Below are 24,873 nucleotides of genomic sequence, written 5' to 3' on the forward strand. Positions count from 1 at the left end.
CGACTGGATCAAGACTTCTCTAGAATTTGATATCAGGTAGCCCAGTATAATTTAGAATAAAAATTTCCTGTTGTAATCCAATCCTGGATGTACAAAAGTGTAATTACATTGAAACTCGGCTCAGGGTCCATACATGTCATTTCTTTTAAGAAGGCAGGCTGTAGAGACAGGCTATCTGTATAACTTCACTTGATCTTAGCCAAAGGGCCAAGAAGCGATGCTATCTTAAGATCCTAGGGAAAACTCTGGACAGGGGACAGTCATACAGATTGGGCAAAGGTCATCTGGGCATCAGCTATCTCTGGTCCTGGTTGTGGGAGCTTCAGGAACCCCTGGCTACAAGGATCACTTAGATTACTAGCCTCCTCTGGCCCTGGTTGCAGAAGCTTTATATGACCTGGCCCAACAGCTATGGCTGCTCACCACACTATTGATCACTTCCAATTGCCAGCCTTGTGGAAGAACAGGTTGGGTATTTTCCAATTTGGAAGACATTCCTGGGTGTTTAACATTCTGGTTTCTCTGGGGATCTGCTATGCTCCACTATTTTCCAGTGTAATTTTACAAGACAAAAAGCCTTATGCAGAATAAAGTGACATTGCATAGGTGTAGTGCGTGGAATCTGTAGAGCTGTGTAATGGTAATGCCCAACATTTACAACCAGAAAACAACTGAGAGGAGACAATGGACAGCCACAGTAGCAGTGAAATGTTTGCTGGTTATTTCCAGTCTTTTGACACTCTGAAGAGGGAAATGTTTATGGAGCCGGTGAGGTGAGAGGGGTTCCTCAGTGGGCCCATGCTGAGACATCCCTTCCGCCTGAGGTACCAGCCATATGATGACAATAGCATGGAATGAAATTTATTTAGGGCATGGGAAGGGGAGTTGAGAAGGAGAGACAGAGACAGAGACAGAGACAAAGAGAGAGAGACAGAGAGAGTCAGAAACAGAAAGAGACAGAAAGAGACAGAAGACAGAGAGAGACAGACACACACAGAGAGAGAGAGAGAGAGAGAGAGAGAGAGAGAGAGAGAGAGAGAAACTGGCAAGGAACACCTGGAGGGGGGAAAGGGAGAAATGGATAAATAAGGGTGGGGGCAGAGAGATAAGGGGCAGAGAGAGTAAGAGAGTGGAGAGGTCAAACAGCCCCTTTTATAGGAAGCTTACCTGCCAGGTAACTGTTGGGTGGAGCCTTGAAGGATTGCTTACAATTTGTGTAGCTCAGTAGTTATATTTAATCATCCAACTGAAGCCCATATCCAGATGGCTCCTAGCAAGGCCTTTGACATGACAAGCAAATCAGAGTTCCTTTACTAACATGGCAGGTTAGTGCTGCCCTCATTAAAGCTGAACTAAAAGAATTTTGAGTGTTTTTAGATTCGAGGCTCATTTAGTGCTTTATTCACAATTAAAACTGCTTAACTATTCAGTCAATTGAAAGAAGCCTTTAAAAAAAGGAAAGACAATAGATAAATGACCAAAGAAATTTCCAGTTCAAAATTGTTGTATTGACATGCCATTTCACAGCCTGTTCTTTTTCTATTCATTGATCCTATCTGTGCTCTCAACCTGTGTGAACATGTATCCCCCACTGACATTTGCTATAACTATTTAAAGTTTAGTCTTACAAATAGTCCCAGAAGCTAATCCAAATAATTCCTTTTGTTTATTGATTTATCTATTAAATCCCTCATATTCCATGAATCTGAGAAGGTATGGGTGGTATGTTAAATAAGTATAAGAGATTATCTTTCATTAATTGAAGAAATTAAGTCAAATGACAATCAAGATAGGAAACCTGATAGATTTTAGCATCATTTTCTTTTCGTTTGTGACAGAAAGACATGAAAAGTGTTTGCAAATATTTGGAGATCTAAGATTGTTTCTGTTAATATTTACAAAATCAGTTTTCTTGTTGTTATAAAATATAGTACAGCTTGCAGGGGAGGGGCAGTACATGATGGGCCCAGGCCAAGATAACTCCCTGAGAAATCACACCATGTAATGAACCTGATATAAGGGAGGTTTATTTGGGGGAAGGGAGGAGAGTGAGTGAAGGCCTGAGGAAGGGATAGGGGCAGACAGATAGGAACAAAGCCATGAGGGCAGAGAAAGGCACACAGAGGACAGGAAAAAAAGGAGAAAATGGAGAGAGAGACAATGGAGACAATGGGAATAGAAAAAGAGAGAGAGAAAAGAGAGAGAGGGAGAGACAGAGAGGTAGAGAGACAGAGAGAACTGGAGTGTCAAGCAATTCTTTTATATGCTTTTATATGTGGCAGATGATGCCATAAGGCATTGCTGGGTCCCTGGGCAGAGCCTGATGGAATAGCCTGTAAGTCAACACTTGTTACTGTATTATAATGGAGACTTCATTGGTCAATTTTAAAAATATGCTATCAAGTAGCCAAAATAAGTATGAGAGATACCACATAAAACTATTCTTTGTAACTTCTTTTATTATAATCTGAGACCATAGAGTCACAACATGATGCCAGTTATATCAAAGCCTATAACTTCTACTACTCCAGTTATTGATGGAGAAAGAATGACATCAAAATGGATGTCTTTTTCTAATTGTACTCCCAATCACATCAAATAGTTAAACTTTAAGTGGAACCATAAATATACTGGAACAAAACATCACTTTTTGTGAAACAAATTTTTTACACATAATAAAAAAGAAATTAACTGAGAAAAATTCATAAATATAATTGTGATTTCAAACATATACCAAGAAAATCATGATAAACAAAATTGCAAGATATATGGCAAGATAGGTGAATTTAGGGTCAACATACATTATAGGGCAGTGCTTAACATTTTGAAAATTTAAAGAGGTTTACAAATAACTCTTTACTAGTAGTAAGTGGATAAAGAAATTGGGGGAAAATGTTTGCATTTATTAACTACCAGAAGTGTTGGAAATCATACAAAATTAGTGGATGAATATGGCATCATGGCATGTGACACCTGTAAATCATGATTTCTTTCGTGAAGCTAGAATACAACATGAGTGAGGAGTGGAAAACTCAGATAAACAATGTAATAAATGTAAATAATGTCTAGCTTAATGAGTGCAGGAATGTGGAAGGAGAGGGGTCCTTGGTGAGATCAGTTTTTCTGTGCCACCACTTTATAATCATGGGTCCGCCCTGTCACTTGAATAATATACCAGTTCTCAGAAAGTGTCATAATGTTGCCAATCTTCCTGCAAGAGTGCAGAGCCTGAAACCAGAGCAAATACTTTGTCCACTGGAGAAGAGGCCATGTGCATGTTGAGAAATGTAGAGATATAGGCCAGCTCCAGCCCTGTGGTAACTCAAGACTAGACTTTTCTGGAAAACTAAGTTTGTAGAAAACATGCTCTTTTAGGTAAGCTTGACAGCATGGACCAGCTTTGAAAGTTCCCTCTTGACCTTAAATAATACACCAGCTAATTATATCTTTATTATAAATAGCTAGGTTCATGTAGAAGTATTAAAAGATCCCCGGTGTGGGGAGGCTCTCACTCAAGTCTCGAGATGACGCAACCCATCAAGAACTCACAAGAGACTGTCTTTGCTGTAGTCACACAAGGTTTATTGATAGGAACCAGTGCACTAGGGTCGAGACTCACATCCCACGGAGTTCGAACTCAAGTAGCTGGGAGAAGGGGTATTTAAAGGAAGAAACTACAACCCAAGGGGGTAGGGAGGGCGTCGTTGAAAAATTTCAGAATATCAGTGAAAAATCACAAGGGGAAACTCCCTGTTTTTCAAGATCGTTCTCAAGATTTTAATCTAACTTTTATGGTCAGTCAGTTCCTGGAGCAGAGTTGCTGAATCGGCTGGTGTAATCATCAGTTCTATTGTCAGTCAAGTTCCTGGAACAGAGTCACTAATCTGGCTAACCTACAGTTTTGACTCTCCTCTGTTTGTTAGGGGATCTGAATTTTTCCTGGTCCTTTAATATAGCCTATTAGAGCAGATTTCAATACATAACACTTAGGTCATTTGCAGTAATTTATATTTAAACAAGCATTAAGTTTGAAAATAAAATGTGTGATAGGCATTTAAGAATATTTATAAAGAAAAAATTAAATCTGATTTCTTACAGTATATATATATATATATATAATTATTGTGGGTATTCTACAATTTATATATTCTACTTTTGAAAAATTAAGGTTAGAAGGTCAAAATAATTAAAAATAAAATGAAGATATGAATAAATTAAACCAGAGATCATTCAAATATGAAGAGCTCAACATGCTGTGTGAGAAGAACTGTGTGAGACAAAGTTAGAATCAAGTGCTGAATTTGTCCTTCAATTATGTTGCAGCAAAAGCAGGGAAACTAAAGTATTATATATTCCATTTATTTTATGAAATGAACAGTCAAATAAAATTTAATGATTATATATACATACATACATACATACATATATATATATATGCGTATGCATGATTTGAAAGTTATTTAAAAGTTGCTGAAAAGAATCAATTAAACCAGCTGATTTTGTGTGGAAACGTATCCATTAAGAGAGGCCTATCAAAATATGAGAGAACTCCCAGGTCTATAATAGTAACAATAATCGCATAAAATCTCAGAATATCATACATCTTTTTACTCATGCTAGCATAGTTTTTATGCTACCAACATTGAATTAGTATTAGTCAAGTCAAATGTACAAGTGTACAAGATGCTCTGCATGCCAACGGCTGCCCACGGAGATCTCTGGTCTGACTAGGTGCATGAGTTCAGGTGGGGAACAACTTTCTGCTGTTTCTCTTTCTCCTTTCTACCACTGATGCTTCAGTTGCTCTGGCCAGGCTGAGCCAGCAGGAGACTGACTAGCTAGTGAGGGTAGAGGGAAGCTTCTGGCAGCGATATCAGGAAAGCAGATTTCTTCCCCAAGCGGCGGTGTTACAGCTTTTATGACAAAAATTCTCAGACGATGGAGTAATTCCCGTACACCTGTAATCCTTCTGAACATGATTCTTAAATACAGTTTTTGGATGGGTCAGTGTCTGATAGCAGGTACTTCCTATTGGTTTAGCCTGAGAGCTTGGGAATACCTCATCTACATATTTGGAGGTGTGGTCCTGCCTCTATGATCTGTCTTGAGTCTATGTGACCTATGGTCACGTCCTTGGGTTTGGGGTGTTGCCCTACATGACTAATCTGTCTCAAACCTTTCTTGGGTGTGGGGGGCTGCAGGTATGGGAGAAGGCCCTGATCTCCTGTGAGACTGGGAATGTGCCTGTCATCCCTTTTAGGGTTCCCCGAGGATTTGACCTGTCTCAACCAGGAATCAAGGTACCTTTCACAGCCCTATATACAAGCATTAGAAGAAACAAATCAAGGTTTTCATTCATGTCAAAGGAAAAAATTCTAGGAATCAGAAGCTCTCCAGGTGTGAAGCAAATCCCGTGTTCTCAATGGTATGCCTTTGAGAAGGTGACCTGATAGTTTCAGAGCCAGCCATGCTCACCAGCAGGCAGAATTACTCAAAATTATTTATTTCTAAACATTTTAGTTTGAGATTAAACACTTCATATTTTCTTCACACTAATTAGTAGGATTTTTACTTTTTATTATTAATTAATTGTTTTATTTATTTACATACCAATGGTGCCTCACTCCAGGTCAATCTCCTCTCATACAGTTCTTCTCCAAGTGAGGTTTCTTTCTTTTTAACCTCTTGTATCCACTTTCAGGAGGTTTTGAGGCTAAAACCATTAAAGTGTTTGCAATAAAATAATTAGAATGGATGATCACAGCTAATGATAGGAGCCAATTTTGCCAGGAAAGAGAATTAGTTTGAAATGTTATAATTCAAATATTAAAACCTAGCAAGAAATTGGTTTACAGAGAGTATAATTGTCCCTATAAAGTTGCAATAGCCTGTTTTAATTAACTGCATAGTAACTGGGTGCCTTGGTGATCCTGAACTAAATATAGCATTGCCTTTCACTTGTGGATGTGAACCAGCGCAGACTGAGGTTTCCACACTTTCATGGGTCATCCCATGAACCCAGGGATGAACAAGTATCTATTATTGTAGTCTTTGCAGGAATGAATTACTGTTCTCTAAGAAGTAATAATTCTGGAATTACTAGAGCTGGAAAAGACAAACTTATTTCTCTCATTCCTTTCATTTCCATGTGTCCTATGGATGGAAAGATTAAAATAAGCTTGGAGATTTAGGGAACAGCTCAAGAATGAATAACAACTACAAAATGAATGTGCTGAATAACATGTGGCAACTGTGTGAGAATATCTGGATGATTTCCAAGGAAGAATAAATTAATTTGCCTGTTGTTAGTAATCCTATCTGTGGATGGTAACACCAAAATTCAAACAAGAGGAAGCTCTTCAAAATTGATACTAAACTTTTTGAAATGCAATCGTAGTTATTCAAAGAAAGTGAAGAAATGATAAAAAGGGTTAGCTATTTATAAATAAATTAATAAATCATAATTTCATATAAATTAATTCACTTCTGACTAATTTTAGTGGAAAACTCGATAATTGAATATGATTCTATCACCACAACCCTTTATAATAATGAAAGTTTTGAAAGATTATTAACATTTTGTATGAAAGTTGTAGCTAAAGATACTTGAAAGGTAAATATCTTATGGACGAAATATTTTTAATGGAATTTTTGCAGTTAAAGACCAATACTAACAACCAATGAGCCTCTCGTTTATACCAGTAATCATTCATATTTTCAGAAATTTAAGCTTCAAAAAGTGTGAACATTCATTTACACATTGGTAATCAACATCCTCTTAAAGAAGGATTTCAATACAGAACAGACTTAGTCATTCGTGATGAGACACTGTGAGCAAAGGAAACATAAAGAAGGAGGAATTTATTTGGAACTTACAGTTTCCGAGGATTAAAGTCCATGAGGATCATGGCATAGCAGGAAGCAGACAACCAGGTGCCAGCCAGAGCTAAGTGGCAATGGTATAGGCTTTTGAAACCTTGAACAAACCCCTCACGAGTGTGCCTCCTTCAAGGTTGCACTTCCCAAACAGTTGATCTCAAAGAGCTCCAGCAACTGTGGAACAAGTAGTCAAATATATATGTCTATGGGAGCTGCTCTCAGCTGGAGAACATTACCAGTGAGCGTTACCTACCAAGTACCAGGCTTTGCTCTCAAGCACTAAACAGAAATGACTCATTTCCATGCTCTCTAGAAATCAAAACAGACAGATGCTTATTACCGTAATGTTATAGATGACCACAGAGAGGCTGAAGAATGTTCAGTAACTTCCATATGTAAGAAGGAGAGCTTGGGTTTCTGGGAGTCAAATAAGCAGCTATACTGAATTTGCCCTTGATAAGGGAACTAGAGCCAAATTTATTTTGAACTAATGTTAAAATTGAATCATTACTGAACATTAGTTTCAGAATTTCCATTGTGAACAGTAGAATTTGTTGGCATTGCCCTGTAAATTCCTGAACTTTAACCCTAGCCAACAAGAGGCATATATAGTATCCCAAGCATTGGTCCATCCGAACTTCAAAAATGATAAGAGGACACATCCAAGATGTGGCACAAAACTGAAATTTCCTATTTGTAATGAAACTAAGTAGATGTACAAATTGGCATGAATATACCCATGCCAAATAATAATTGAAATAAGGAGATACCTCATTTTTGTTCAGTTTTTCAGTCAATTCCAGGACACTTACACTTCTGCAAAATGTGGGCAATATACTCTGAATGACGACTTACCTCCCACTCTGAGAGACTGGGTGTACTGAAATTTATTGCTGAGTGAAATAAATCCATTCCTTATTTGGCTTATCAAGACATTTGGCCATATCAAGTTTGAAAACAATACTACTTAGCTATTTCTTTGTTACCTTGTACATTTATAGGTGTTCAGTCCTTACTTATACCTTCTAAATTTTATTATTGTGAATAAGAGTGAAGATACTGGCTTGAAGAAAAATAATGTAGTGCTCTATTCAAAGGAGGGATTTAAGATAATTTGATAGTGAGGGACTAGACAGGACACGCAAAGCACTTAGTTTTTCTGAGGCTAACTGCCCAGTTCTAATTAGGCCATGGACACATGGGTCTCCACTTATTTTCATGCCTCCTTTGAAGCCCAGGAGATAAGAGAAGAGGGATCATGGAATCCAAGCAAACCATCTGGGAAGCAGGAGACCACAGCGTAATTAGCACTTAAAATTTATGCCAGGAGTTACAGCTTCTATTTTTATATTACCTCTTCTTAGGATCTCAAAGGTTTAGTAAAAATATATTTTTATATTTATCCTCCATTTAAATATTATATTACAACATTATGATATTTACCAAAAAGGTATTTAAAGAAAAATTATCTACAGTTTTTATGAAAACATTACCTTACAAAAATCATTTTGTCAGAAATATGCCTTAAATTTTGGCTATTGAAAGTAAGTTTTATTTTGAACAAATCATGAAAATTGTATTTATATAAGGTACCCATATTAAAATTTAAACATGCAGTCTCGACTGACTTTGGTAGCTTAAGTATAGTATTGATCATATTTTAGAATAATTTAACATATCTGATTGTATAACTTAAATATATTCTTGATAAGAGATTGGTGATCAGGTATGGAAAGGGAAGTAAAATTGTTATCATTTTGATCAAAGTAAGAATTCTTTTCTAAACTAAGAGGCAGATAAAAATTCTAAGAAGCTATATGCGATTATTTTGTTACCATTAAAATCTAAATGTTTTTAAGACAACAATGAAAAATGTTGCCACCAAATGCAAGAAACTGCTCAAAAGCTGCATTAGTTAAGTCCATAACTTTCAGGTCAGTATTACCTCTGAAAAGAGTTTAGGGAAGGAATTAGGTGTCCGGTCAGAATGCATTGTATGAAATGATCAAAGAACTGATAAAATCGTTTTAAAGGCTATAGTAGTAAAAAATATCTCCTTGTTTTTATACCTGCAAATCACAACTGAACTCTGAAAGGATCACTGAAAATATGTATTTTCTTTAACTTACTCAGGATACTGGAATGAGAAAGAATACAGCCACCCATGGAGATCAGGTAAGTGCAATCATTAAACAATATTTCAGAATATTTAACCTTCAACAAATAAGAATTAAATTAACATCTTCTATCTTTGATCTTTTTCTGTAAAATTCTTTGTTGTGCCATCTGCCCCCAGCCAGCTAACAAATGTTGCTGTCTCAACAGAGATGACCAATTACCTAGAAGGAAATCCCAAAACATGAATTAGTCTAGTCTGCCATTGTTATCTTCCACATTTAATGAATCAACTATGTCATTACTCATCTTGACTGACTTAAGCTTTATAAAAATACTTTATACATGTACTTTTACATAAAAGGGTGTGTTTTATTTGTTTGTTTCTGGATTACAGGAAGTCAAAGGGTGATATATTTAAATGTATGCACAGAAGTCTGAGAGAAATAAAAACAAGAAATCTATATCATGAAATAGCTAATATAGGAAATAATTATACATTTGTAGCATTGGAAAAAGGATTTTAGCTTTATACATTTGCTAATAAAAATAAGATATTGATACAAACTGAGTTGATTCAACATAGTCAATTTGTTTTTATTGTTTATACTTAAAATTTCCTCTATGAGGTCATATGAATATCTCATGAGCAGGTAGCAGCATAATGGAATATTAAGATAGAATTTTTTTTAATTTTAGCACTTTGAAATAACATTAAATGGAACTGAAGAGAAACTATTACAATGCCTAAAGGAAAAAGTCCCTTTGTTTTTAAATGTAGAGCTCTAGAACTTGAGTATGTGAAAACTCTGGACCTCTCCAATTTGAATAAATAACAAAAAGGAAGAAACTTATTTAAAGAAATTGTGATTTCTTCTGATCAGGTACAACTTGAGATTACATGTTGACCTACCCTTTTTATTTTTATGTGAATCCTTTTTAATTTTTCAGACTGAATAAAATAATTAAAGGAACATAAAAGAAAGGATATGACTGTTCCTAGATATGGTGGAGGTTTATTGCAGATATGTGAGAGAGCACAGCCAGAGACAGACACATCTGGGAGAGTTCAGAGTGCTCCTGGCCCTGAACCATGTGAGGAGAGGGAAGGAAGGGGAAGGAAGAGAGGGGAACCAAGTACAGCAGCCAGGAGACCAGAGGTACAAAAAAAGCAAAGGAGAGGCAGAAAAGAGGAACAGAGAGAGGCAGAGAGAGTAGGTAACCAAAATGTATGGATTATGTAGGGAAGAGCCTCTGGGGACCAGACAGTCCAGCCCATGGGCTGGCATGTTCAGGGTATTTAGCAATAGGGTATTCCAGCCATACCCAGTGACAGGTAAGGATTGTGGGGTGGTAGGAGAACCTGGAGGCCATGTTTGCTTTAATATGGTAAACATCTTTTGGGTTTGAAACTTAATAATAGTGTAACTAAAATATCTCTCCCTTCTCTTTCTCCCTCCTTAGTTTTACTTTCTTGTTTTCATTCTTTATACACATATCCTGGAGTAAATGAACCCACAATGATATTCCTTGCTCCAGGAAATGGACCCTGGTGGAAACTGGGATCCTGTTTCCATTCTGCAATGTTTCCTCACAGGAGATAAAAGAATTACAGGAAAACAGAGTGACACATAGAGCTCTCAACAGATCCCTGGGTACCTAGATTAAAGTCTTAATGAACATACAACAAACAGAGCTCACAGTTGCTTCACCAAGCTAGCCCTGGTGAGATATGTGCCTGCGGGTATCAGCTGGTAATTTTCAGTAGACTAAGAGTTTGAAATTATATACCCATGACTCACTTCTTTGCCATATCTGTTTGTTTGTTTTTTTTCTTTTTTTCATTAAAACAGAAAGGTCGTGGAATGAAGAAAGCTGAGTTGCAAACATAAAATTAATAGATTTTTCAGTTTATACATAACATAAACTTGTAAAAGTCAATGCCAAGATTCCTAGTATATTTTGGCTCTTATGTATAGTATATCTTGGTTCATGGTAAGCTATTTAAAATCCAGGAAATAAGAAAACGGCAGGCATACTCAGTGAAGCAACAAAACAATTTTCAGAAGAGTAGATATGCTTCTCAGCAGGCACCAGAAGAGAATTATTTTGAACATTAAAATATTTGTATCTTCATGTTTTGTCCTTTCTGGCAAAGAAAACTTGAGGTAGACTGTTTAACACACATAAAAAAAAATAAGCAAACTGTCTTTGATGAATATTGTAGAACTTATTTAGATTCATCTTCTTTTCCTGATGGACATTATATTTTCTGCATAAAAAGAAAGATAGACACCTTTGGGATCACCTGCCACACTTTGCATCTCTGCTTGGAAGACTATGCTATTTTAAGGTATGCTACTATTCTCTGCAAACTCATAGGACCTCATAGCCCTGTCACTCAGACACAGACCTGTGGATCACTCGGGTAAGTAAATTATTGATTTTATGAAATTTTTCCGTAATCTGAATACAGCAAATCAATTATAATCAGAAACTATCATTTTCTCTCTTATGAACATATATGTTAATAACATAGGGAGAGTATATATTTACCTATTACATATTATGTTACATATTGTAATATATATATATATTTATATGGCTAAAATTATTCTGAAGTTACAATTCTCGGTTTCTTATAATGGGGGAATGAGAGAAGAAAAAAGGGAGGAAGAGAGGGAGGGAGAGAGAAAATTTAAAGACAATATACCTAGTAAATATGTTTATGAGCCATCCTGATACAACTTCTAATCCAAAATCCCAAAACCGTATTGTTGTATTTCTGCAATCCTAGTACTCAGGAGGCTGGGGTAGGAAGTGGGGTTGAAATAAAAGCCAGGCACAGATAGATACATTATGAGACATTGTCTAAAAAACTAAGCAGATACCATGTATCTAAATTGTGGTTCCCTTGTCTACTTAAGTGAAAGGTTCTACTTGGCTATAATCTCTTATATGGGAAAAGAAATCCTAACATTCAAAAAAGAAAATAAAAATGTTTCACTTCTTTTGGCAAATCCTCCTCCTAAAGGATTTGAATTGATTGCTTGTTAGGGATCTACAAGATCTAACTGAAAATTGAGAAGTTTGCTCACAGTGTGTTTCCTGCTCTCTCTCTCTCTCTCTCTCTCTCTCTCTCTCTCTCTCTCTCTCTCTCTCTCTCTCTCTCTCATTGTCTGATATATTAGATTTTGGGCTCCAAGTTGAGAAAAACTCACCAAGTTTTCTATTTCCTGAAATCCATCAGCATTTAGGATTGGTTTAAATTCATTATCTAAAGTCCCCTTTGGTATCACGTTGTTACATTATGTGTGGTTGCACGTTTCATAAGTTGAATAGATTTAAGGGTTTTATTCCTATTATCCAGACCTTTTTTATATGTAGACACTTCATACATCTCCCTCCACTTATTTTTACTTTATGCATGTCCTTTAATACTATATTTTCTGTTGTTGTATTTGTATTGTTGAATATAATATAATTTTAAAAATTCTGCCAATTGCCATATAGCTTATTTTCTCCTTCAGATTATATCACTGCTATCTCTATACGTTTCTGAAAATGATTGGTGCCTTTAAATAATTACATATTTTCAGAGTCAAGGGCTCAGTGTTATCTTTTGCTTGAGAGTTCAGGGATGATTCTCTATATACCCATTTATAATATTAATATTTCCAATGCTAAATTATTAATAAACTTATACATTGTATCTTTCAAATTACTTTTTTTTTCACAAAATAGTTTTTGATAGCTCCAGAAATCGTTAATCTTTTGAAATTGATCTATCCTTAATTTTTTGTTTTTGAAACAGGTCTTAAATTTCGAAAGTATCTCTGTGGCCTTTTTTCTTCATTTTAAAAGCATATACAACTTTTAATTTAAAAACCACATTCATTACTCCATCATTCCTAAGTATATACTATTGTAGGAGAAATCAGATGCCAGTCTTATTTATGTATATTTTTAAGTAATTTTTATCATTTCTCTAAATAATGTAGGCAATTTCTCAATCACTGTAGTTTAGAACTATAGTAATTTAGTACATCCAAATTCAAAGTATTTTCATTATTGACTTCCTTAATTTTATTTCCCATTGCTGTTATTAAAGAATAAATACCCTACCAAAGGGAACTTAAAGGAGAAAAAGTTTATTTTTTTCCCAGTTCCTGGTTACAGTCCATCATTGAAAGAAGCCAATGCATCAGAAACATGAAGCAACTAATCACAGTACATAGTCAAGAACAGAGAGCTGTGCATTAGTGCATGCACATTATAATAGCTTGCTTTCTTCACTTTTGTGCTGGATTCCATGGAGGTATATATCACCCACAATGGGAAGGTCATCTTACCTCATAGAGACAACCAAGAGAATTACCCGTAGACATGGCCAGAGGCCGGTCTCCCATCCCACTCTCAGATGATTCTAAATGTTATGAGTTAAATATACATATATATATATATATATATATATATATATATATATATATAGCCACAGTAATGCTGCATATGCACAAAATTAACTTTAATTCTGTCTTTCATGTCAATCAATCAGATGTTTCTTTTTCCATGGCTGGCTTAGTCACTGTTCTATTGCTGTAAAGAGACACCATGACCATGGTGACCCTTATAAAGGAAAACATTTCATTGGAGCTTGGTTAGAGTTTCAGAAGTTTATTAGCGTGGCACCATGCAAGCAGAAATGGTGTCACAGAAAGAGCTGAGAGTTCTATATCTCAATGCATAGGCAACTGGAAAAGACAGGCTCAGGGACTAGCTTGAGCTTTTGAAATCCCAAAGCTCATCCTCAGAAACTTATTTCCTCAATAAGGCCACACCTACTCCAAAAAAAGTCACACCTCCTAATCCCTCTAAAGAAGTGCCACTCTCTAATGACCAAGAATTCAAAGATGTGAGGCCATGGGGGGCTATTCTCATTAAAATTAACACAATTTTTTAAAGCATTTTGAGAAAACATCTTCAATTTTCATTTTCCTAATTTATAATGATAATTTTATTTTTAAAATTACTCAGTGTAACATCCTTCTGGTGTTTTATTTCTGTCCTCCTGACTGTCCCTCCTTGACTCTTTCTGTTGTCTTTCCATGCACACTTTACTTATTTTAAAGCTTTATTCATTTATCATATACACAGTATTCTGTCTACATATATGCTTGCATGCCTATTGAGGGTGCCAGATCTTACTATAGATGATTGTTTGCCACCACGTGGTTGCTGGGAACTGAACTCAGGACCTTTGGGAGATCAGTCAGTGCTCACTATCTCTGAGTCATCTCTCCAGCCACTTGACATTTTATTTTAAATAGTATCTATTATACAGTTTTGAGAACAGAAAGTTACTCTCTTTTCTCTTGTGTAGGTGCATCCATTTCTTCATTTTTATTTTTTGTGGCTATGTATCATTGTACATTGTGATTCATAAAGATGTTTTTCAAGCACATCATGTATTTTCATATCATATGTATTACCCTATATTCTCCTGTTTCTTCCCTCTTCTCTCTCTCCTACTAGTCTGCCCCATCCCCCCCAAAATTTTTGTCTTCTTCCTCTCATGTCATATATGGATCTCTATAAACTCTGGTATCAAAGAGAGATGAAAGTATGTATGTATTTCTTTTGAGCATGTCAGATACAATGTCATCCTCTCCATTATGGTTTCTTTGCAATAATTTCCAAGTAATATTTGGATGTTTTCTTCTCTTTACTACTCTGAGGATGGATAGAAGAGATAGTCTTTCATCCTTTATATTGGGATTATTCTTCTGAATCAAAATTTAAAGTTTTAACATTTCTTACTCTTTCAGATTCTCATTTCAGCATCTTTATCCTTTTGAGGTGTAAAATTTCATATCACATAAAATCTAATAACTTTCTCCCTTAAAAACAATTGTGTGTGTTGCGGGGGAAGGAGGATGTATGCATGTGTGTATGTGATATATGCATGTATTGGGGCTGTGCTTGCTAATGTTTACATGTGCATATGCCAAAGGTCAGTATCATCAGATGTTTCCTTCTATGACATTATTTACTTGAGAGAGAATCTCTCATAGAATTTGTACTTCACCAGCTTGGTAAATTAATCAGACTGTGGAATTTTCTAGTCCACTGTTACCCCTGACAGCACTGGACAAAGAGGTCGTGATGATATACCTAGATTTTTATGTGACTCGGATTTTTATGTGAACCCAGATTCTCATCATTTCATAGCAAGAACTTTGCCCAGAGGAGTATATTCCAAATCCCACCCTATCCCCTTTAATAGTACTGAATCTGCTATAATATATTGATACTGTTTATAGACCAGCTGCCCTCTCCACTTATCTCCTTTAAAGTCATTTTCTCAAAGTGGCAATATATTTTTTCAAATACAGAGAGATGACAGCTAGATAAATGGGTAGAAAAACACTGAGACTTCTAATTACCTCATAAATTAATTGTAGAAGTGATAGGGAATAAATACCAAATTTTCTGCTTTGTTCATGTTCTAAGCTTCTTAATTCAATTCATTCTGTCTCTTTCTCTTTGTCCCTCTGTTTCTCTGTCTCTGTCTCTGTCTCTCTGTCTCTCTTTCTCTCTCTTTCTGTCTGTCTGTCTCTCTCTCTCTCTCTCTCTCTCTCTCTCTCTCTCTGTCTCTGTCTCTCATAAAACCCAGAAAGAACAACAACAACAACAACAAAATCAAAACAGGCAATCTGATAAAAAGTAAAACAAACACAAAAAAGGTAAGGCAAGAAATATCAAAACAGAATAAAAAGTATGTAATGTACACACACACACACACACACATACACACACACACACACACACATACACACACACACATACACACACACACACACACACACACACACACACACACACCAATTCTATTTTGTGTTGACCAACTACTTCTTGGCGTGTGCTTGTCCTGGAGAAGGTTTTATAAACCCATCAACAGACACTCCATTGGGGAAATTACTCCTTTCTTAGAAGGTATGAATTGCAAATAGTCTTGCTTAGGTGTGGGACCTTGTGTTTATTTCTCCTCCTTAGCACCGGAATTTTGTAAAAAGAATAAACTTTTAAAATAAGGTATCGCTTCACTTTTTTTGATGTATTTCATTACTCTGATTTTCTATATTAGTTCAAGAGAAAGCAAGTACAAGTAAAGTGATTGGGGAACAGCTTAATTTGTAAAGAAATATATATTATTTTTAGTTCAGTACTTTCATTCAAAATACTTTGAACAAAATCTCTTTGAAAAAAAAGAGAAGTAGTGTAGAAATCTCTCTTCATAGCTGTAAGTGTCGAGAACATGGTAAAGAAGCAGCAGTGAGCACTGTGGGACACTGCCTTACACTCTCCTCAGATCTCATTCTCCAACTACAGAAATGACCTTATTCAGAACAGAACGTCTTCACAAAAGGCTGTACCCTTTTCTGGAAAGAACACACGTAAGAACTGTGGAAAGCCGTAATAGCTTCCACCATTACAAGATGGCGCTGGCTTCCGTTGCGGCAGCCCGGCTCCTCCCTGTAAACAAACTGTGTGTGCATGCGCAAGGGTGTGTTCACGCCAAGTCTTTGCCCACCCCGGGGCGTGCCAATGAGATCACAGCTATGTGGCCAATCAGGAAGGAACAAGTTGCTTTGGGGGATATAAAGCTAACACTCTCTGGGGCCAAGGTGTCTCCTCTTCAAGATGCAATAAATGCTTTGCTGCAGAAGGATCCTGGTGTCCATGTGCATTCTTGCTGGCGAGTCGATAGCGTGGGACAAAGAACCTCTGCTGTAACGATGCTTCCTTGCAATCTGCAGCAACTTCAACTCAGTACAACCCCAATATCTCCTCCCCAGAGGTGTGCTGTCTGAGAGCAGTGTTTGAATACACTCTAGGCATAGAAACTCCAGCTCAAAACCTGTTTCTGGAAACAGGAAATACCAGATGAAAATACCAGAACAAAAAGGAGTACTCATGGCAAGTGTCTGAACATACAAAATACTTTTCTATGTTACCAAATGTGGTGGTTTCAATATGCTTAGCCAAAGAAGAGGTGCTATTGGAAGGGATGACTGTGTTGGAGTAGTTGGGGCCTTGGTGGGGAAAGTCTGTCACGGGGGGGGGGGGCGTGGACTTTGAGACCCTCCTCCTAGCAATGTGGAAGACAATCTTCTCCTAAAGGCCTTTAGATGAAGAAGTGAAATTCTCAGATCCTCCTGTACCATACCTGCATAGATGTTCTCATGATCTCACCTTGATGATAATGGACTAAACCTCTGAACCTGTAAACCAGCCCCAATTAAATATTGTCCTTATAAGAGGTGCCTTGGTCATGGTGTCTGTTCACAGCAGTAAAACTCTAGCTAAGACATTATTAACTCAGAACAAATGTTTACTACTCCTATACTGCTTTCCAAAGAAAATGTTGCCTAAGATAAGTCAGACCAGAGACTTTCAAATTTCTTTGTTTAACATTAAAAGTTCTTACCTCAATTTTAGCCTGAAAAAATTTAAATGTCACAAGTAAATATGAGCAGATATGAACAAAATGAAAATACATTATTTCTCCCAGTACTCATCAAAAAGCACTGTCATTGGCTTTTGGAAAATACATTACAAAATAAAGTAAGAGTAGTCACTGCTTGCTCACACTGAGGGAATGGGGAATAAATATTACCAAATCATTTGTAAGAGTATGGTTCAGTGATAGGGCACTTCGCATGTGAAGATCTTGGGTTTGGGTCCTTATGCTATAGAAGAAAAAGAAAGAATCCAGTGCTGTTGCAATTGTTTGCCATTGAGATCCCATAGCCCCACCATAGGCTACCACCATTGTTCTTGGCTTATTTATGGAACTTGATGCTAACTAAGGACCTCTGTCTTAAAATACAGAATTTAAGTCATAAAATATAGAGAAGTCAACTACAAACTTCATTCCTAATGCCAAGCTTCATGAATATTATTAGTAATCATCGGTCTTTAATTAACATTACACAGCTGTAAGCCTTGCAAGCTACAACAATGACTGCATGGTAAGACGTGCCCACCGGTGCAGTATTGGCACACTTATCATGAGAGTAACCAATTACTTTATGGTTAGATTTAAGTCCCACTCCACAAGATGAAAGCCATTATCAGGCCAAGAACCTTTAGCTAGGCTGTAAAACCTAAGGGTGACCTGGTACTATTCGTCTTCTAAATGAATAGCTTTGTGTGGACACTTAATGTCTCATCATGACACCATGGCTTAATCCATCTCTCAACCTTCATTAGAGAGGCTTCTATTTCTAGTAGATGAGGATTAATGTAGAGGTCTACAAGTGACTTTGCTCAGAAAAATAAGTTCCAAATGACGTAGCCCATACCTCTTCACCGAAGACTCAGTGATCATTTTCAAAGAGGGGTAAGAAAGGGTGTAAGAGACAGTGGCACTAAAAGACTACAAGGAAGCATGTCTTTTATACATACGCAGGATCATGGTATATGCGAAATCACAGAGATTGTAACCGTGTACATCAGATCTATATAACTTAGCCACACCAAGTCCCAGAATAGAGGAGGAAAGTTAGCATGAAGTGCTATCTCTAAATAAAGTAATTGATACTGGCTGAGAAAAAGAGAAACCAAAAATCAAAAACCAAAACCAACAAAAAAAAAAAAAAAAAAACAAACAAACAAAAAAAAAACAACAACAACCTTTTTTTTTCCTAAAAATGTAGCTGCTGAGAAGATGAGAAGCCCAGAGGAAAGCTACGTTTCAGGAAATATAGCAGCTGAGTAAATTGGAGGTGATGGATTTAAAAGGCAAAAGCAACAAAGTCGGATTGGGAGGAAAAGCAATGAGCATCTTGGAGGAGATGAAGGGGGGAGCAGCCACATGATGAAATCAAATTGTAGTTCTCAAAGGATATAAAACATTCTTTTTATAATACATCATCAAATATATTACATTGTGAAAATATATATAAATTATAATATATATTTTATTGTATTTTATTTATTTTGGGTTGTTTTTTACCTGCCATATATTAAAATGAAATTTTAAAGATTAATGTATAACAAATTGTAATTAAGTCAATGAAAACTTGAGAAAGAGTAAAAGTACATGAAATTGAGAGTAGGGAGGTAGGCACAGATATAGAAAGAGTAGGGGTGGGTAGAAACTGGGGTAAACATACATGAAAATCTTAAAGTATCAATAAAAACACTAAACAAGAAGCAAAGTATCCCAAGATAAATGAAGAGACAGAAACCAGCTGTACTAATTTTGTGAAAGTTGATAATACAGTGGCAAGAATACAAAGATTTTCAGCACATTTACTAAGTACATAAATAATAGCAAAGAAATATATTAGAGAGACATTTTAATAAATATCACTAAGAATACTGTAGATTTATAGTCTAGTTCCAGAAAGAATTCTAGCATAAAACTTTAAATTCATGCCGACTTAATGTTCCACATATTCAAACAATTAAAATGACTCATGGAGTCAAAAATATTGAAATGAGGGGTATATAATAAAAAGTTTATTAATATAATAATCTATAATAAATATAATCTATATTTCTAATACTAATGAAAATAAATAACTTAGTAATAACTAGAAACAGACTTTGTAAATCATAAAATGATTCATAATGGAAAACTATATTATAACGTATAATTGGTTGATAATTAAAATGAGTTTTTATACAAAGCCTACAAAATTCTATAAATGAAAGCAATAATGGTCTTATACAGTATCTGTGTTCTTTTTCCTTAGTCCTTTGAATAGAAAATTATAATAATGTATAAAAAACCAAATATTTAATTCAAACTGTGGCAAACAGTCAACCATGAGAATATATACAATAGCATTTTTTGTGGATGCTTAGATATACTTACTTTTTCAGGAAAATGATGTATTTTATTTATTTATTTTACTATAGGGAGATACAAGCGTGCTATGTCATCCTGAAAGTCAGTTGAAGTCTGTAGGAGGTGATTCCCTCCTATACCACATAGAACTCAGAGATCGAACTCAGATTATTAGGCACAACAGCAGGTGCCTTAACCCACAGAGCAGTTTCACCAGTCTGAATACACTGACGTTTTATTAACATACACATAAAATAACATGTAAAATGTGTAATCGTCAATGAAGTACAAAATACCACAGCACTCAAGATGTTCATAGAACTTAATATTTTTAGTTTGTGCAAATAATTCACATAGCTAAGATGTTCTTGAGTCAGATCATTGTTAAGATCATATGTAACATAGCCATTGAAGAGATGTATCTTTATTTCTAGTTCTTAAATTATTGATATGATAATCACTTCACACTTAGAAATTCACAACCCTTTAAACCTTTTTATGTGATTATGGATGACAAAGGCCTTTCTTGAAACTAGGTGTTTAAAATCTGCAAACAAGTGTTAAATTGAGGGATCCATGAAATATTAGAAGAATGGTAAGCAAAATTCAACATAAAGTATCCAGGGTTCATGCTTCAAATATAGACTGCCATTTAGGTGAACTATAGGTTATTGGACCAGTACTTTAGAAAGTATGTGGTGAAAAACTAGTCTTATAAGGTTTTTCTTTCTCTTTAATTATTATTCTATTGTATGCATATGAGTGTTGCTTGCAAATATGCTTACCACACATATGTACTGTTCTCATGGAAGCCAGAGCTGGAGTTTTACATGGTTGTTAGATACCACAAGGATGCTGGGAATTGATGCAAGGTCCTCTGAAAGAGCAGCCAGTGCTCTTAAGCACTGAGATATCTCACCAGCTCCAACCTTATGATTTTTTAAAATCAATTTCAGACCAACACACAGACACACAGACACACACACACACACACACACACACACATGGCAGGGGGATAGGAGGGAGGGAGAGAGGGAGAGAGAGAGAGAGAGAGAGAGAGAGAGAGAGAGAGAGAGAGAGAGAAAGATTTGACTACTAAAGAAAATTAAAATGGAATGGTAAAATAAATACTCGTATGTAACCGAAATTAATTACTAGAGACACCACTAGAAGCAAGAGGATTATAGGAAGTGGAGTGATAAAGCAACAGTACAGTTACTTTTAAGCCACACTTAGACCAAGAGTGGCATAGGAAAAGACAGAGATCTGACCAAAGAATATAATACAGGTTTGACATCAGGCCCAGGTAGCTCACATCCAAGCTTCTGGTCAACTTGCGAATTGATTATACAACTTTTAGACCACTTAACCATTAAGTAGATGTGTGGTTTCTGTCTTTTCCCACAAAGCACTGCAGGCAACCACTTTCAATTGATTGGTATTGACATAAACAGTGCTTTCCAGGAAAAGAAGTAAAAACTGTAAAGAAAAAGTACCTAGAAGATTCCAGTTTTGGTTTTGTCTTTTCTTATTCTTGCCAAAGTCATTTTAAATTTTACTAATTTTATTGTGCATATTAGTCAGACAGTCAATAATGGAAATAAATATGAAGCAAAGAAAGTGCAAAAAGATGACATTTTAAAGCATTGAAATAGATATTTAAGAATGAAGAAATAGTCATGTATTTTGGGGGGAAGGTCTGACCATTTGGAATTGGATGGCTGACCTATCTTCTCTTCCCTGGAGGAGGTTATTTGTCTCATTCTCAGCACTCCTTTGCTGTCTGTAGTTCTTTGTGGAGGGTTAATACCTAGTATCCTTATTAATAATGAAAAATAAAAATAAAAACACAAACTGGGAACATTTTTAAGGCTCTTTAACTTTAAAAAGGTAGAATAAAATCATATAAGTTAAGAAATTTGGTATAAAGGGTGATGGTCACATGATATAGATTATTTTCAACATTTTTTCAGTTGTTCAAGATTTTGTAACAGTTCAATACTATTGTAACTTTCTGCTTTGTAACTGTTAAAATATTTTTAACAGTCAATGGCAAGAATGCTACTTTATATAATTATGATATAAAATTGCTGAGCTATGAATGGATTAATTTCTTGGTAGAGTCATAATAGGGTAGCATTATTGAGAGGTAAGAAGGGAGCTGACTTGCATAAACAGGTCATTGGGAGTCATGCTTGGAGGGACATAATTTGCCTGGTCTATTTCTGTTTATGCCTTGCTCTGTTTCTGCTGTCATATGATCTATTGTTTCACAAAGCCCTTCTCTATATTATTGAGTTTCATTAAAAATATAAATGAACTTTGGCATGGAGTTAAATAAGATTTCCAAATATTGCAAAAATAGTCTCAACCATACTTATAAACCTATATTATGAATTGATGTGATATGGAACTCTCAGCATTGATGACTATACCAAATATTGACCAATTTGAAAAAAATGTTTAAGATGATCTGTCTCATACAGTGTCAAATATTTAACCCAGGTCAAATTCTTGTGTAAAATTAATGAGTGCAACTTTTATATTACTTCACAATTTGTTTTTTAACTTATTAAAGACAAGATGGAAAATTACATGTATGTCAACATTTTTTAAATTATCTTTAATGTCAGTATATGCTTACATTATATAGCCCTATTCCTAGAGTTGCATAAATATTTGCTCTAGTGGCAAAAGGTTGAGCTAGGCTGTAGCTAAAACACGGGATTACAATCCACAAAGTGACAGCAAGAACCCATTCCTGAAGACAACACACACACACACACACACACACACACACACACACACACACACACACACACACTGCATTAAATAGGGAAAAGTTAAGCTAGTGCCCATATAAAGCCTTATGCCTATGTCCTAATATCTTTGGTACTGTAAACTACTCTGCATTCTACCAAAAGAAAAACATAAACACCAATTCAGCCACAAAACCTCTGATCCACAATGATGTTCTGCCTGCAGTATATGCTAAGGCAAAAGTAACAAAAAGCTTGTGGAAATGACCACCAATATTTGATTTGACTTAAGGCCTACACCTGGAGATGGAACCCATTCCTGACATTGTATGGGTGATGAAGAGCCTGAGATTAGATAATCTAGGGACCCAGAATAAAGCCAAACACCACCTAAAACAAAATCTATAATGAGAAAATGATTCCTACAGACATTCTGCTTATACTTGTAGGTCAGTACCTTGATCAATTATCATCAGAGATGTTTACTTCTGTACCAGATCGGAAGAAATATGAAGACCCACAGCCAGACACTATGCAGAGACCAAGAGACATTGGAACACTTGGCCCTGAGTGGATGTCTCCATCAAATTTGTCCCTTCATGGTTCAATGAACCCTAGGAAGATGAAGGAGAGAAGGAGGGAGGGGGGAGAGAGAGAGAGAGAGAGAGAGAGAGAGAGAGAGAGAGAGAGAGAGAGAGAGAATAAGGATACCATTAAAACAAGTCCCTTTGAACAACATGATAAAAGTTCATATAAACTCAGAAACTGAGGCAGGATGCACAGGTCTTGCAAAGGTCTGCACCAGTTCCTTTGCATATACACTATGGCCTCCAGTTTAGTAATTTGATAGGATTTCTTTTTGTTCGAACAACTGTTTCTCCATTTCTTGTGTTCTCTTCCTAGTGTTTGTTTGTTTTGTCAAATTCTAATATGTTAGTTTCTGTGTTACCTTGTTATATAATTTTTTAAATAACGAAAAGAAAAAAGGGTTGTACATAGAAAAAGGATTGCGAGTAGAAAAAGTGTGGCAAGGACCAACATCAGTCATCCCCTTCAAATGTGGAATCTTGAGATCTTGGTATAAAAAGGATGCCAAGATTTGTTCAATGCCTTCCCCTGCTGAGCCTGGTGTGCACACTGTTCTGTTTAATTGTCACACTAATTTTAAACAGAGATACTGTTATTTTTATTTCTGTACAGTGAAACTAAAAGCTTAGATTTTAATAATTATTTTTTTGCTATCTTAGCATGAATTATTCAGCTCAGTTTCCATGCAGGTTGTCTTTCCCCAAAGCTAGAAATTTTTAATCACGTGTCTTTGAAAGAAGATTCCTGATGGTGCAAAAAGAAAATGCAAAAAGTGACATGTATAAATTAGGTAAAAATATAAGCACACGGGAATGGAAAATCCACTGCACCGAATGCCTAAAAGCACATTGTGCTCTATAAATAACACAGTGGAAAATACATCATGTTTATTTGAGGTGCCATAACAATAGAAATGAAAGAAAAATAGAATGGAGTGCAGTAGTCCACCCTGGCTCATGAATTCATCATGTTCATGATAATGGTTCTCCTGGATGGCATGAAAATGACTTGCAGTGTTTAAATGCAGCCTTTATGCCAAGACAGCAGAGCACTGCAGGCCAGCAGCAGCAACAGCAGCAGGAGCCTCCAGGCAAATGTATTCTCCCTGGCTAGAAATGCATCCGAGCTCCATGGAAGATAGTATGCTTTGGTGATAGTAGAAAGTCAGCCCAATGAACCACCCACAGTCCAGCCCAATAGCAACTAGTGCTGTGAATGCAGACATTCGGGATGGACCATACATTGTATGTTTTGGGATTGTTCATTTTAACAATCAGTTAAGAAATTGTGTGACAATTATTTTATTAGTACTTATTCCCTCAATCAATTAAGACTTAATCTAATTGAGCCTTAAGTACATCAACTAGATGGTTTGAAAATCAAGTAAAAGAAGAGTATATCATAAAAAGATAGTAATTAAAATGATAAGAGATAATTTTCCTAATTTTAGTTGCTTGTTTATTAGAAATTTGAGGTTCTTGGTACATGAAAAGTTAACATTTGTTTGCATATTTTCTTACTTGCGTCTAGATTTATAAAACATAAATACTGTATCAGAGAAGACTAAAAGTAATATGTGTACAAGCAAAATTGTAAAAACTAACTTTGTTTTTAAAGTCACATGACTGATACAAGTCTTATCGCTTGTAATATTGCCATCTCATATGAGCACTC

The 24,873-nt window shown here is 35.8% G+C and overlaps 1 long non-coding RNA gene across 1 annotated transcript; it reads left to right on the forward strand.

Moving 5' to 3' along the window:
* The first annotated feature begins 5,190 nt into the window (after positions 1-5,190).
* On the forward strand, positions 5,191-11,465 carry LOC108350856 (uncharacterized). The gene is made up of 3 exons (XR_001837819.3): positions 5,191-5,300; positions 9,013-9,054; positions 11,279-11,465. It is a non-coding gene; the product is annotated as an uncharacterized LOC108350856 (long non-coding RNA).
* Positions 11,466-24,873: the final 13,408 nt, after the last annotated feature.

This window comes from Rattus norvegicus, chromosome 4, assembly GCF_036323735.1.
Source record: "Rattus norvegicus strain BN/NHsdMcwi chromosome 4, GRCr8, whole genome shotgun sequence".
Classification (NCBI taxonomy): Eukaryota; Metazoa; Chordata; class Mammalia; order Rodentia; family Muridae; genus Rattus; species Rattus norvegicus.